Source organism: Pristiophorus japonicus, chromosome 7, assembly GCF_044704955.1.
Source record: "Pristiophorus japonicus isolate sPriJap1 chromosome 7, sPriJap1.hap1, whole genome shotgun sequence".
Lineage (NCBI taxonomy): Eukaryota > Metazoa > Chordata > Chondrichthyes > Pristiophoridae > Pristiophorus > Pristiophorus japonicus.
The window spans coordinates 216289061-216302503 of NC_091983.1; positions in this window are offsets into that span (position 1 = coordinate 216289061).

Consider the following 13443-nt stretch of genomic DNA (forward strand, 5'->3'; position numbering starts at 1 on the left):
ATGTAAGTTCCCAGATGCATGCAGAGCGGAGATGCTGCGAGACTTTTTTATTGAGGGCATTGGGCACGCTGGGGTTTTCAGGAAACTGATTGAGACCAAAGACTTGAACTTGGAGGCGGCGGCTCTGATAGCCCAGACATTTATCTCAGGGGAGGAAGAGACCAGAATGATGTATGGCAAAAGTCTTGGCTCAAATGCGGCAAATGACCAGGGAGTCAATATTGTTGATGCGGCACACAGTCCTCTAGGAAGACAAGGGCAATCGGACATGCCCCAGAATGTAGTCGAAACCAAAGGGGGAATTCAACAGAGACAATGGCTAGCTGAACGGCGATTCATGCCATTGCAATGGACAATGCGGCCAGTAATGGGGCCATCAACACTTGTTAAAGGTGCGCTTAAGGACAGTTACAGAGACAGTCAGAGACGATTGACTGGTAATGGACCTTTTGTTTCCAACAACGGGCCTCCAGCTCATGCTGGAGGTGTGGAGCCAAACACCCAGCCAGAGCTTGCAGGTATCAGCAATATACCTGCAGAAACTGCAACATTAGCGGTCACTTGGCGCGTATGTGCAGGAAGCCTGCAGCCAGGTTGATGTACGAAGAGGATAGGTCCGATGTAAGCCCTACGAGGCCAAATGAATACTGGGGGAAATCGCTGGAAGCTGAAGTTCAACGAGTTCATGTGGAGCACATATACAGTTCATATACCAGGACGCCACCAATAATGATGAAGGTGCTCCTCACTGGCATCCCAGTATTAATGGAGCTAGACATGGGGGACAGCCAGTTCCTGATGAGTATTAAACAGTTCGAAAGGTTGTGGGTGTCCAAGGCCAGGAGGGCAAAATTATTGCTGATTGACGCACAGCTACGGATATATACAAAGGAGATCATTCCGGTGCTAGGCAGCGCCACGGTAGTCGTGACCCACAAAGATTCGGAGAACAGGTTGCCACTCTGGATTGTCCCGGGGGACAGTCCTGCACCACTGGGGAGGAGTTGGCTTGCTGTCATGAACTGGAAATGGGGCGATGTCAATGCAATTTCTTCTGTGGAGCGAGTATCATGCTCACAGATCGTGGACAAATTTGACTCATTATTTCAATCCGGCAACGGCACTTTCATGGGGGCCAAGATAGTGATTCACAGAAACCCGGACGCCAGGCCAGTACACCACAAGGCCAGAGCGGTGCCGTACATGGTGCGGGAAAAGATAGAAGGCGAATTGGACCGCCTGCTGAGGGAAGGCATCATCTCGCCAGTCGAATTCAGTGACTGGGCGAGCCCGATCGTGCCGGTCAAGGCGGATGGGTCGGTCAGGATATGTGGCGATTACAAGGCCACCATCAATCGGGTGTCACTCCAAGACCAGTACCCGCTACTGAGAGCGGAGGACCTTTTTGTGCCGCTATCCGGTGGCAAACTTTTTTCAAAATTGGATCTGACCTCAGCTTACATGACCCAGGAGCTGGCGAGTGAGTCAAAGAAGTTGACCACCATCACGACACACAAGGGGTTGTTTGAATATAACAGATGTCCGTTCGGGATTCGTTCGGCCGCCGTGATCTTTCAGCGACATATGGAAAGCTTCCTCAAGTCGATACCAAGGACGATGGTTTTTCAAGACGACAACCTCATCACGGGTCGCTATGCTGAAGAACACCTCCACAACCTGGAGGAGGTACTACGCAGACTGGACTGGATAGGGCTGCGACTGAAAAAGGCGAAGTGCATCTTCTTAGCTCTAGAATTCCTGGGGAGGAGGGTAGCAGCAGACGGGATCAGACCCACTGCGTCCAAAAGTGATCCAGAGATCACCAAGATCCCGTAACATGACGGAGCTGCGTTCGTTCCTGGGGCTCCTGAACTATTTTGATAACTTTCTTCCCAAATTGAGCACCCTGCTAGAGTCGCTACACGTGCTCCTACGCAAAGATCGCGATTGGGTCTGGGGGGAACAGCCAAGAAAGGTCTTTTGATAGAGCACGCAATTTGTTATGCTCCAACAAACTGTTAACGTTATATGACTCGTGTAAGAAACTTGCTCTAACATGTGATGCGTCGTCCTATGGGGTCGGGTGTGTGTTGCAGCATGTGAATGCCAATGGTCAGTTACAGCCGGTAGCGTATGCCTCCAGATGTCTGTCCCAGGCAGAAAGGGGTTACAGGATGGTAGAAAAGGAAGCGCTAGCATGTGTATATGCAGTTAAAAAAATGCACCAGTACCTTTTTGGCAGGAAATTTGAGCTGGAGACAGATCACAAACTCCTAACGTCCCTTTTGGCTGACAACAAGGCTTATGTTAGCCGCCTATGACTGCACAATTCGGCACAGACCGGGCACTGAAAACTGCGCCGATGCACTCAGTAGGCTCCCACTCGTCACCATGATGCTGAGATGGTTATGGCTGTTGAAGCTTTCGAAAGCAAAGGCTCACCTCTGACAGCCCGTCAGATTAAAGTCTGGACAAATAAAGACCTGCTACTGTCTTTAGTTAAGAAACGTGTCCTGAATGGGGACTGGGCCGCCACGTACGGGGCATGCCCTGAGGAGTTTAAACCGTTTCATAGGCGCAAGGATGAACTCTCGATTCAGGCCGATTGCCTACTGTGGGGAAACCGAGTAGTCATGCCCCAGAGGGGCAGAGAGGTGTTTATCAGAGAACTTCACAATGAACACCCGGGCATTGTCATGATGAAGGCAATTGCCAGGTCACATGTTTGGTGGCCAGGGATAGATGCAGACCTGGAACTTTGTGTTCGCAGGTGCAACACATGTGCTCAGCTGGGCAACGCACCCAGGGAAGCCCCCCTTAGCCCCTGGTCCTGGCCCGCCAAGCCATGGTCACGCATCCATGTGGACTACGCAGGGCCTTTCATGGGAAAAATGTTTTTGGTTGTAGTAGACGCCTACTCCAAATGGATTGAGTGTGCCATTTTAAATTCAAGCACATCCTCTGCCACGGTAGAAAGTCTACGGGCAATGTTCGCCATCCATGGTCTACCGGATGTCTTGGTCAGCGACAATGGCCCGTGCTTCACAAGCATTGAATTCCAGGATTTCATGGCAGGCAATGGAATCAACCATGTCAGAATGGCACCGTTCAAGCCGCCTCAAATGGCCAGGCGGAATGAGCAGTGCAGTTAATCAAACAGGAGATGCTCAGAATCCAAGGGGGTTCCCTACTAAGCCACTTATCACGCATCCTGTTGGCCAATAGATCCCGACCACACTCGCTCACAGGGGTTCCACCCGCAGAGCTGCTAATGAAAAGGACGCTCAAAACCAGGTTATCCCTTATACACCCTACTGTGAAAGAAATTGTTGAGAGCAGGCGTCAGTCACAATGTGACTACCATGACAGGAATGCGAGGGCGCGATGTATTGATGTCAATGACCCGTTTTTGTCCTTAATTACGCTGCAGGGCCCAAATGGCTTTCAGGTAGTGTGATTGCCAAAGAGGGGAATAGGGTTTTGGTAGTTAAACTTACCAATGGACAAATCTGCCGCAAACACATGGATCAAACTAAAAGGAAGTTCAGCAACCCCATAGAAGAAGCAGAGGAAGAACACGATATAGAGTTCACTCCACCACAGGTGACCGAAAACCGGAACCAAGTGGAGGAGAGCCCAGTCACTGTGGGCAGTCCGGACAGGCCTGAGGCACTGCAAACAGCAGACACTCAGGCCAGCGCCCAACAACCGGAGCCCCAACTCAGGCGCTCTACAAGGGAGCGTAAACCACCAGAGAGACTTAACCTGTGATCCCAATGAGACTTTGGGGGGGTGGGGGGGCAGGTGATGTCATGTATTCAACTGTCATTGTAACCCATGTATAAGCTGACCTAAGTTGTACACCGTGAGAACACTGACCACAGGGGGGTGAACTCCCAACCTGGACTTTCAGGTATAAAAGGGGAAGCTCCACCCACCGTCTGTCTCTTGAGGTCTTGGTAATAAAGGTAACTGGTCACAGAGTGACCTTCTCTCAAGTTTGGGCCTCGTGTGCATTTATACTGTATAGTAAGGACATATCAGCCTTGTTGCCAAATGTTGTATATGCCATAACTGTTAGACTGAGTACTGTTTAACTCCAAGAGGTATAACCTTGGCTCTGCTTTATTAAGGCTCAAAGTGATTAATATACAAAATGACTGGCCTTTTATACTTGGGCTGCACACACGTGCATGCAGCCCAATGGCCTCCAACAGTGACGCCATCTAATGGCTAGTGATCCCAAAAGTACATACATGACAATGTCAGAGGAGCTGTATGCTGAAGTTAACACATGCTGTGTATCTCAGTTTGCTGTGTTTGATGAACCAATTTAGGGAGGGCTTTACACTGCATCTAACTCGTGCTGTACCTGGCCTGGGATTGTTAGATGGGAATGTGTAGTGGAAGCCTGTACTTTGTATCTAACCCACGCTATACCAGGTCTGGGAGTGTTTGATGAGACAGTGTAGAGGGAGCTTTACTCTGTATCTAACCCATGCTATACCGGGCCTGGGAGTGTTTGATGGGACAGTGAACAGGGAGCTTTAATTTGTATCTAACCCATGCTCTACCTGCCCTGGGAGTGTTTGATGAGACAGTGTAGAGGGAGCTTTACTCTGTATCTAACCTGTGCTGTACCTGTCCTGTGAGTGTTTGATGGGACAGTTTAGAGGGAGCTTTACTCTGCATTTAACTGAGACTGGCTGATACCTTCATTGACTATTTCTGTCATATACCCAGTACTGACCTGAACTCAGATACATTCCGTATACTCACAGAGATCAGCATGAGAGCAGAAAAGATCCCAGTCACAGGAGCTGACCCTGGGATGGTGCGACACTACCTCTGCAGGTAAATCAGCAACCTCTAGAGAGGAACCCCTGTCCGGGCCCAGCCTAATTTATCATTTTCTTGTGGTTACAGTTGGAATATTGCAGGTGTGTGACATCAAGGCGAAGGAAATTACCATCTTTGACCTCTTCAATTATTTTATTTCAGCTATTCTTTGAAGACCAGGACTGTCCTTCAGATGTCATGCATTACCTGACAGTACATTCCCAGTACTGGACAAGTGACAGGAGAGTGACACCAAAGACGTAGGACATATACAGTGACACTCAGCAACATCCACCTTACCCAGACCTGGTGCTGGGCTGTAGCAGATCGAGAAATGCTGGAGATCCCCTGTGGAGGGAGGTAATGGCAGTTCTGCTGCAAAAGACATTCAGTCACTCGACGCAAGAGATGGTGACGGAAAGAATCAGGAAATGTAAAGCTTTGAGCTACTGGATCTGAATAAAATGATATTCACCAGATCATGGCGGAATATTCATTCCAGATACATGTGTCAGAAATATTTGTTGTCCACAATTCCTCCTGAATGCTGCAGCTCAAGAGGAGTAACAGTCAATTCCAGACTAACACATATGAGGCCTGTTACACAGGGATTGGAAACCAAACAGGACAAAGATAAATAGCACTGATGTATTGATTAATGGGAAGATCTGAATTATAGACAGATTAAATTTGACCCTGCAGGAAGGAAGGAAAAACAGAAGGAAGGAAAGTGCTAATTTGTAATAATCAGGACATTGCCTTCCAACAACCACAACAATCTTCCTTTGTGCTGGATATGATACCATTCCGTAGAGAGGTTTCCCCCTGAGCCCCATTGACTTCAGTTTTACCAGGGCCCCTTGGTGCCACACTTGGTCAAATATGACTTGATATTGAGGGCAGTCTCTCTCACCTCACCTCTGGAATTCAGCTTGTTTGACCATGTATGGACCACGGCTGTAATGAGGTCAGGAGCAGAGTTCCTGGCGGAAACCAAACTGAGCTTCGGTGAGCAGGTTATTTGTGAAGAAGAGCCGCTTGATGATGGCATTGTCGATGACAGCCCCCATCACTTTGCTGATGATTTACAGATTACCTGGTGCAGCTCCTGGCATGTTCTTCAACACTCCTCATTGAACCAGGGTTGGTTTGATAGCAATGGTAGAGTGAGGGATATCACAGCCCATGAGGTTATAGATTGTGGTGGAATACAATTCTGTTGCATCTGATGGCCTCAGTACCCTAGGAATGCTCAGTTTTGAGCTGCTAGATCTGTTCTCAATCTATCCCATTTAGCACGGTGTTAGTGCCACACAACATGATGAAGGGTTGTCCTCAGTGTCTCGGAAGTACCACCATTGACAGAGCTGGCCGAGCCCTGAAGGACACAGCTGCCAGACTGGGCTCACAGCAGATGGTGAGAAAACAAATACGAACCACTACCGAGCCAGTCTTGGTGAAGGATATTGAAGTCCCCCTTCCCCATTCTGTGCCCTAGCATCCGCAGTGCCCCAGTGGTGGAGGGAATGAGTGTTTAAGATGGTGGATGGGATGCCACCATCCAGTGGAGAGCTTTCTCCCGATCCCCAGTGAATTCAGTTTTCCCAGGGCTCCTTGGTGCCACACCCAGTCAAATGCTGCCTTGATGTTGAGGACAGTCACTCTCACCTCACCTCTGGAATTCGGCTCTGTTGTCAAGGTTTGGATCTAATGAGGTGAGGAGCCATGTGATCCGGGCGGACACCAAACTGAGCATCAGTGAGCAGGTTAATTGTGCATAAGTGCTGCTCAATAGCATTGTCGATGACACCTCCCACCACTTTACTGATGATTGGGGAATGGCTAATGGGGCGGTAACTGACTGTTGGATTAGCTTGGCTAGAGGTGCGGCTAGTTCTGGAGCAAAGACCTTCAACTCTACAGCTGAGATGTTGTCGGAGCCCATAGCCTTTGCTGTATCCGGTGCGCTCTGCTGTTTCTTGATATCACGATAAATGAATCGAATTGGCTGAAGACTGGCATCTGTGATGGTGGTGGGACTTCAGGAAGAATCCAACATAGGTCATGCACACGGCACTTCTGGCTGTAAATGATTGCGAAGTCTTCAGCCTTGTCTTTTGCACTCACATGCTGTGCCACAGTTGAGGATAGGGATGCTCATGGAGCCTCGTCCTCCCGTTAGTTGTTTTATTGTCCATCAATATTCATGACTGGATGTGGCAGGACTGCAGAGCTTTGATCTGATCCATTGGGTGTGGGATCACTTAGCTCTCTGTCTATAGCATGCTGCCTCTAATGGTTAGCATGCCTAGAGTCCTGTGTTGTAGCTTCACCAAGTTGCTATCTGATTTTCAGGTATCCCTGGTGCAGTTCCTGGCATGTTCTTCAACACTCCTCATTGAACCAGGATTGGCTTGATAGCAATGGTAAAGTGAGGGATATCCCAGCCCATGAGGTTATTGATTGTGGTGGAATACAATTTTGTTGCTGCTGATAGCCCCAGCACCCTATGGATGCCCAGTTTTGAGCTGCTGGATCTGTTCTCTATCTATCCCATTTAGCACAGTGGTAGTGCCACACAACACGATGAAGGGTTGTTCTCAGTGTCTCAGTAGTACCACCATTGACAGAGCTGGCCAAGCCCTGAAGGATACAGCTGCCAGACTGGGCTCATGGCAGGTGGTGAGAAAACAGACACGAACCACTACCGAGCCACCCTTGGTGATGGACATTGAAGTCCCCCTCCCCCAGAGTACATTCTGTGCCCTAGCATTCGAAGTAACCCAGTGGTGGAGGGACTAAGTGTTTAAGATGGTAGATGGGGTGTCACCATCCAGTGGAGAGCTTTCTCCCTGATCCCCAATTTAGAGAGAGCTTCACTCTGTATCTAACTCCTGCTGTACCTGGCCAGGGAGTGTTTGATGCGACATTTAAAAGAAGGTGTATTCTGTATTTATTCAATGCTGGGACACAGCTCTTTACAATATATATTAACGATTTAGATGAAGGAATTGAGTGTAATATCTCCAAGTTTGCCGATGACACTAAACTGGGTGGCGGTGTGAGCTGTGAGGAGGACGCTCAGAGGCTGCAGAGTGACTTGGACAGGTTAGGTGAGTGGGCAAATGCATGGCAGATGCTGTATAATATGGATAAATGTGAGGTTATCAAAAACACGAAGACAGAATATTATCTGAATGGCGGCAGATTAGGAAAAGGGGAGGTGCAATGAGACCTGGGTGTCATGGTTCATCAGTCACTGAAAGTGGGCATGCAGGTACAGCAGGCGGTGAAGAAGGCAAATGGTATGTTGGCCTTCATAGCTAGCAGATTTGAGTATAGGAGCAGGAAGGTCTTACTGCAGTTGTACAGAGCCTTAGTGAGGCCTCACCTGGAATATTGTGTTCAGTTTTGGTCTCCTAATCTGAGGAAGGACGTTGTTGCTATTGAGGGAGTGCAGCAAAGGTTCACCAGACTGATTCCAGGGATGGCTGTACTGTCATATGAGGAGAGACTGGATCAACTGGGACCTTATTCACTGGAGTTTAGAAGGCTGAGAGGGGATCTCATAGAAACGTATAAGATTCTGACGGGAGTGGACAGGTTAGATGCGGGAAGAACGTTCCCGATGTTGGGGAAGTCCAGAACCAGGGGACATAGTCTTAGGATAAGGGGTAGGCCATTTAGAACTGAGATGAGGAAAAACTTCTTCACTCAGAGAGTTGTTAACCTATGGAAGTCCCTGCCGCAGAGAGTTGTTGATGCCAGTTCATTGGATATATTCAAGAGGGAGTTAAATATGGCCCTTATGGCTAAGGGGATCAAGCGATATAGAGAGAAAGCAGGAAAGGGGTACTGAGGGAATGATCAGCCATGGACATTCTACAGATATGTGAAGAGAAAAAGATTAGTGAAGACCAACGTAGGTCCTTGCAGTCGGATTCGGGTGAATTTATAATGGGGAACAAAGAAGTGCCAGACCAATTGAACAAGTACTTTGGTTCTGTCTTCACAAAGAAAGACACAAGTAACCTTCCGGATGTACTAGGGGACCGAGGGTCCAGTGAGAAGGAGGAACTGAAGGATATCCTTATTAGGCGGGAAATTGTTTTAGGGAAATTGATGGGATTGAAGGCCGATAAATCCCTAGGGCCTGATAGTCTACATCCCAGAGTACTTAAGGAAATGGCCCTCGAAATAGTGGATGCATTGGTGATAATTTTCCAGCAGTCTATCAACTCTGGATCAGTTCCTATGGATTGGAGGGTTGCTAATGTAACACCACTTTTTAAAAAAGGAGGGAGCGAGAAAATGGGTAATTATAGACCGGTTAGGCTGACAACACTAGTGGGGAAAATGTTGGAATCAATCATTAAGGATGAAATAGCAGCGCATTTGGAAAGCAGTGATAGGATTGGTCCAAGTCAGCATGGATTTATGAAAGGGAAATCATGCTTGACAAATCTTCTGGAATTTTTTGAGGATGTAACTCGCAGAGTGGACAAGGGAGAACCAGTGGATGTGGTGTATTTTGACTTTCAAAAGACTTTTGTCAAGGTCCCACACAAGAGATTGATGTGCAAAATCAAAGCACATGGTATTGGGGGTAATGTACTGACGTGGATAGAGAACTGGCTGCCAGACAGGAAGCAGAGAGTCGGGATAAACGGGCCCTTTTCAGAATGGCAGGCAGTGACTAGTGGAGTGCCGCAGGGCTCAGTGCTGGGACCCCAGCTCTTTACAATATATATTAATGAATTAGATGATGGAATTGTGTGTAATATCTCCAAGTTTGCAGATGACACTAAGCTTGGTGGTGGTGTGAGCTGTGAGGAGGATGCTAAGAGGCTGCAGGGTGACTTGGACAGGTTAGGCGAATGGGCAAATACATGGCAGATGAAGTATAATGTGGATAAATGTTATCCACTTTGGGGGCAAAAACACGAAGGCAGAATCTTATCTGAATGACGGCAGATTAGGAAAAGGGGAGGCGCAGCGGGACCTGGGTGTCATGGTTCATCAGTCCTTAAAAGTTGGCATGCAGGTACAGCAGGCAGTGAAGAAGGCAAATGGTAGGTTGGCCTTCATAGCAAGGGGATTTGAGTATAGAAGCAGAGAAGTCTTACTGCAGTTGTACAGGGCCTTGGTGAGGCCCCACGTGGAATATTGTGTTCAGTATTGGTCTCCTAATCTGAGGAAGGACGTTCTTGTTATTGAGGGAGTGCAGCGAAGGTTCACCAGACTGATTCCTGGGATGGCTGGACTGATTTATGAGGAGAGACTGGATCAACTGGGCCTTTATACACTGGAGTTTAGAAGGATGAGAGGGGATCTCATAGAAACATTTAAGATTCTGATGGGAGTGGACAGGTTAGATGCGGGAAGAATGTTCCCGATGTGGGGGAAGTCCAGAACCAGGGGCACAGTCTTAGGATAAGGGGTAGGCCATTTAGGACTGAGATGAGGAGAAACTTCTTCACCCTGAGAGTTGTTAACTTGTGGAATTCCCTGCCGCAGAGAATTGTTGATGCCAGTTCATTGGATATATTTAAGAGGGAGTTAGATATGGCCCTTAAGGCTAAAGGGATCAAGGGGTATGGAGGGAAAGCAGGAAAGGGGTACTGAAGGAATGATCAGCCATGATCTTATTGAATGGTTGCGCAGGCTCGAAGGAGCGAATGGCCTATTTCTATGTTTCTATGTTTCTATATCTAACCCATGCTGTTACACAGCATCAGTGGGAGTCACTGTGGGAGGAGCTGCACTTGGCAGCTGGCACTGCGAGTGAGTTTAGTCCATATAAATGGGGGAAAGGAAAGAACAATTTAATATTAAGGTAAGGTCAACCAAATGTCATTAATTACCAATATATTCACGTTAAAAATAATCATAGTCACAAAAATAGTCCGACTGTATTCCAATTACAGATTCGAGAATGAATATGAATTTTTATATTAAAATGTTCATGGAGTGAACAGTATCTCAGGAAGGTGGAGAGAGAGGATTCGAATCATCATCACACTAACTGGGACTGGAGAAATGTCGCTGGATTCACAGAGCAGATCTGGTGGGACCAAGACCCTCAATGTCAAAGATGGGATGAATCAAGAAGCCTCAACAATGATTGTAAAGGTGAGGAACTTTACTGAGGATCCCATCAGTCAAGGATATTGCCACGGTGAGAGTCTAACCATCTACTGGGAGCTTCTTCGATAGATGCCATAAGGGTCCGCCTTTGATGCAGCAAGTCCAACAGAGCTTAACTCATATGTAAAGCTGGCCCATACCTGGGACTGCATGACATTTACATGTAGATGGATTTTTATTCTCTATTCATCCCATTCTGTACCTGAGCTGGTGTGCTTCAGTGGACAGTGTCACAGGAGCTGTGTGCTGTAAGGGTTTCTGATAATCGTCTCCCGTTATACACAGTTCTTTGACTTCAGGATTTATCAGAACAAAATACACATGGCATATGGTTTTGCCTCAACCAAGATTCATTTGTTTTATTGAACAGACACACAGGTACCTCCCCTGTATAAATCACTACAATCTATATTGGACTAACAAACCCTAAAATACAAACCCCTACAAAAGGGTCATTTGCATCGGCACAATATGACACAGTTAAACCCGTCCGCCATTTGACTGTTACATATAAAGTTACCCAGACCCAATCACAAAACTGTCTGTGATCTGACTGAAACTTACAATACACACACTCCCGACCGGCTGTCTCCTGAGGTGGATTGTCGGCCCGGATCTTAATTGCAGCTTGCGTCCCGAACATACACTGCTGTTGCTGCTGTCTTTCTGTTGCTGTTTCCATACCGGCTTGCCCTTCGAAAATGGCTCTTCTCCAGACAAAAAACAAACTTGCAATCTTGAAACAGATTTCCTGTTCCCTCCTGTGAACACGATGGCTGCATCAAATGTGTGAATGTCTCCAGCAGAGAACTCTTGATGGCTAATTGTCCCTCATTGTCCATGATTACTTTGCCCACTCGATCTGTAGGGTGAGGTCTTTCTAACAATGTAACCTTCCCAAGGTGACTGCATATGCTAATTGCTGGTTTCTAGTAGCATTCGTATTTAAATCGTTTGGGGTCGGGTCCATTGTCTCATCATCATAGGCAGTCCCTTGGAATCGAGGAAGACTTGCTTCCACTCTTAAAATAAGTCCTTAGGTGGCTGAACAGTCCAATACGAGAGCCACAGTCCCTGTCACAGGTGGGACAGATAGTCGTTGAGGGAAAGGGTGGGTGGGACAGGTTTGCCGCACGCTCTTTTCGCTGCCTGCGCTTGATTTCTGCACGCTCTCGGCGATGAGACTCGAGATGCTCAGCAACCTCCCAGATGCACTTCCTCCACTTAGGACCAGGGACTCCGAGGTGCCAGTGTGGAGGTTGCACTTTTTCAGGGAGGCTTTCAGGGTATCCCTATAACGTTTCCTCTATCCACCTTTGGCTCATTTGCCATGAAGGAGTTCCAAGTAGAGCGCGTGCTTTGGGAGTCTCATGTCTGGCATGCGGACAATGTGGCCTGTCCAACGGAGCAGATCAAGTGTGGTCAGTGCTTCAATGCTGGGGATGTTGGCCTGGTTGAGGACGCTAATGTTGGCGCGTCTGTCCTTCCAGGGGATTTGTAGGATCTTGCGGAGGCATCGTTGGTGGTATTTCTCCAGCGACTTGAGGTGTCTACTGTACATGGTCCATGTCTGAGCCATACAGGAGGGCAGGCATTACTACAGCCCTGTAGACCATGTGCTTGGTGGCAGTTTTGAGGGCCCGATCTTCAAACACTCTTTTCCTCAGGCGGCCGAAGGCTGCACTGGCGCACTGGAGGTGGTCAATGTCTGCTCTTGTTGATAAGAGGCTCCCCAGTCTAGGCCTACACTGATATCAGCCCTTTTGGAGCCATGGTCCAAGCTGCGCTTCTTTAACAATGTAACCCCTATAGGTAAATCAATATGTGAGTGTTCCTGTATCTTCTTCTGGGACCAGTGAAGGTGTGAATGTCTCTCTTCTGGTGCTATTTGTCTGTGTTGATTGGATCAAATGGCAGGTACCTGCATCATTGTCTCTGATGATGTCCTTCCAGTCTCATGGTTTGGCTGCAAATGTTTCAATTAACCCTTTGCTGCCCAGCTCTTTTTGCGGGCAATCCAGGGGGTAAAACCAATCCTGGGCGTAGCTCGATTTACAAAGACCTAAATGAGGGGAGTAATTTTGACTTTGGCGGATAGTATAAAACGGGCGAAAGCAGATCAGCTGTCCGTTATACATCTTTCCCGATTTTCATTTCTATTGGAGAGATGTATAACGGGCGACTGATCTGGTATCGCCCATTTTATACTCTCGCCCAAAGTCAAAATGATCCCGAGGTGTGGGCCTGCTAATGGAGGCTGCCTTTTACACTGAGAACAAGGAAAGAGTTTTGGGAGTGAGGCTGAATTGTAACATACAGAACAAACCACTCCTGACACTTCCCCAATGTTATTACTGTATTACTGGGGAATTTATCAGCCTTACAGTGTGAGAGCTGGAATCATTAAACAATGGCTGCCCCGGGTGTTCAGACCTCCCTGGAGCCGACACTCAGAGA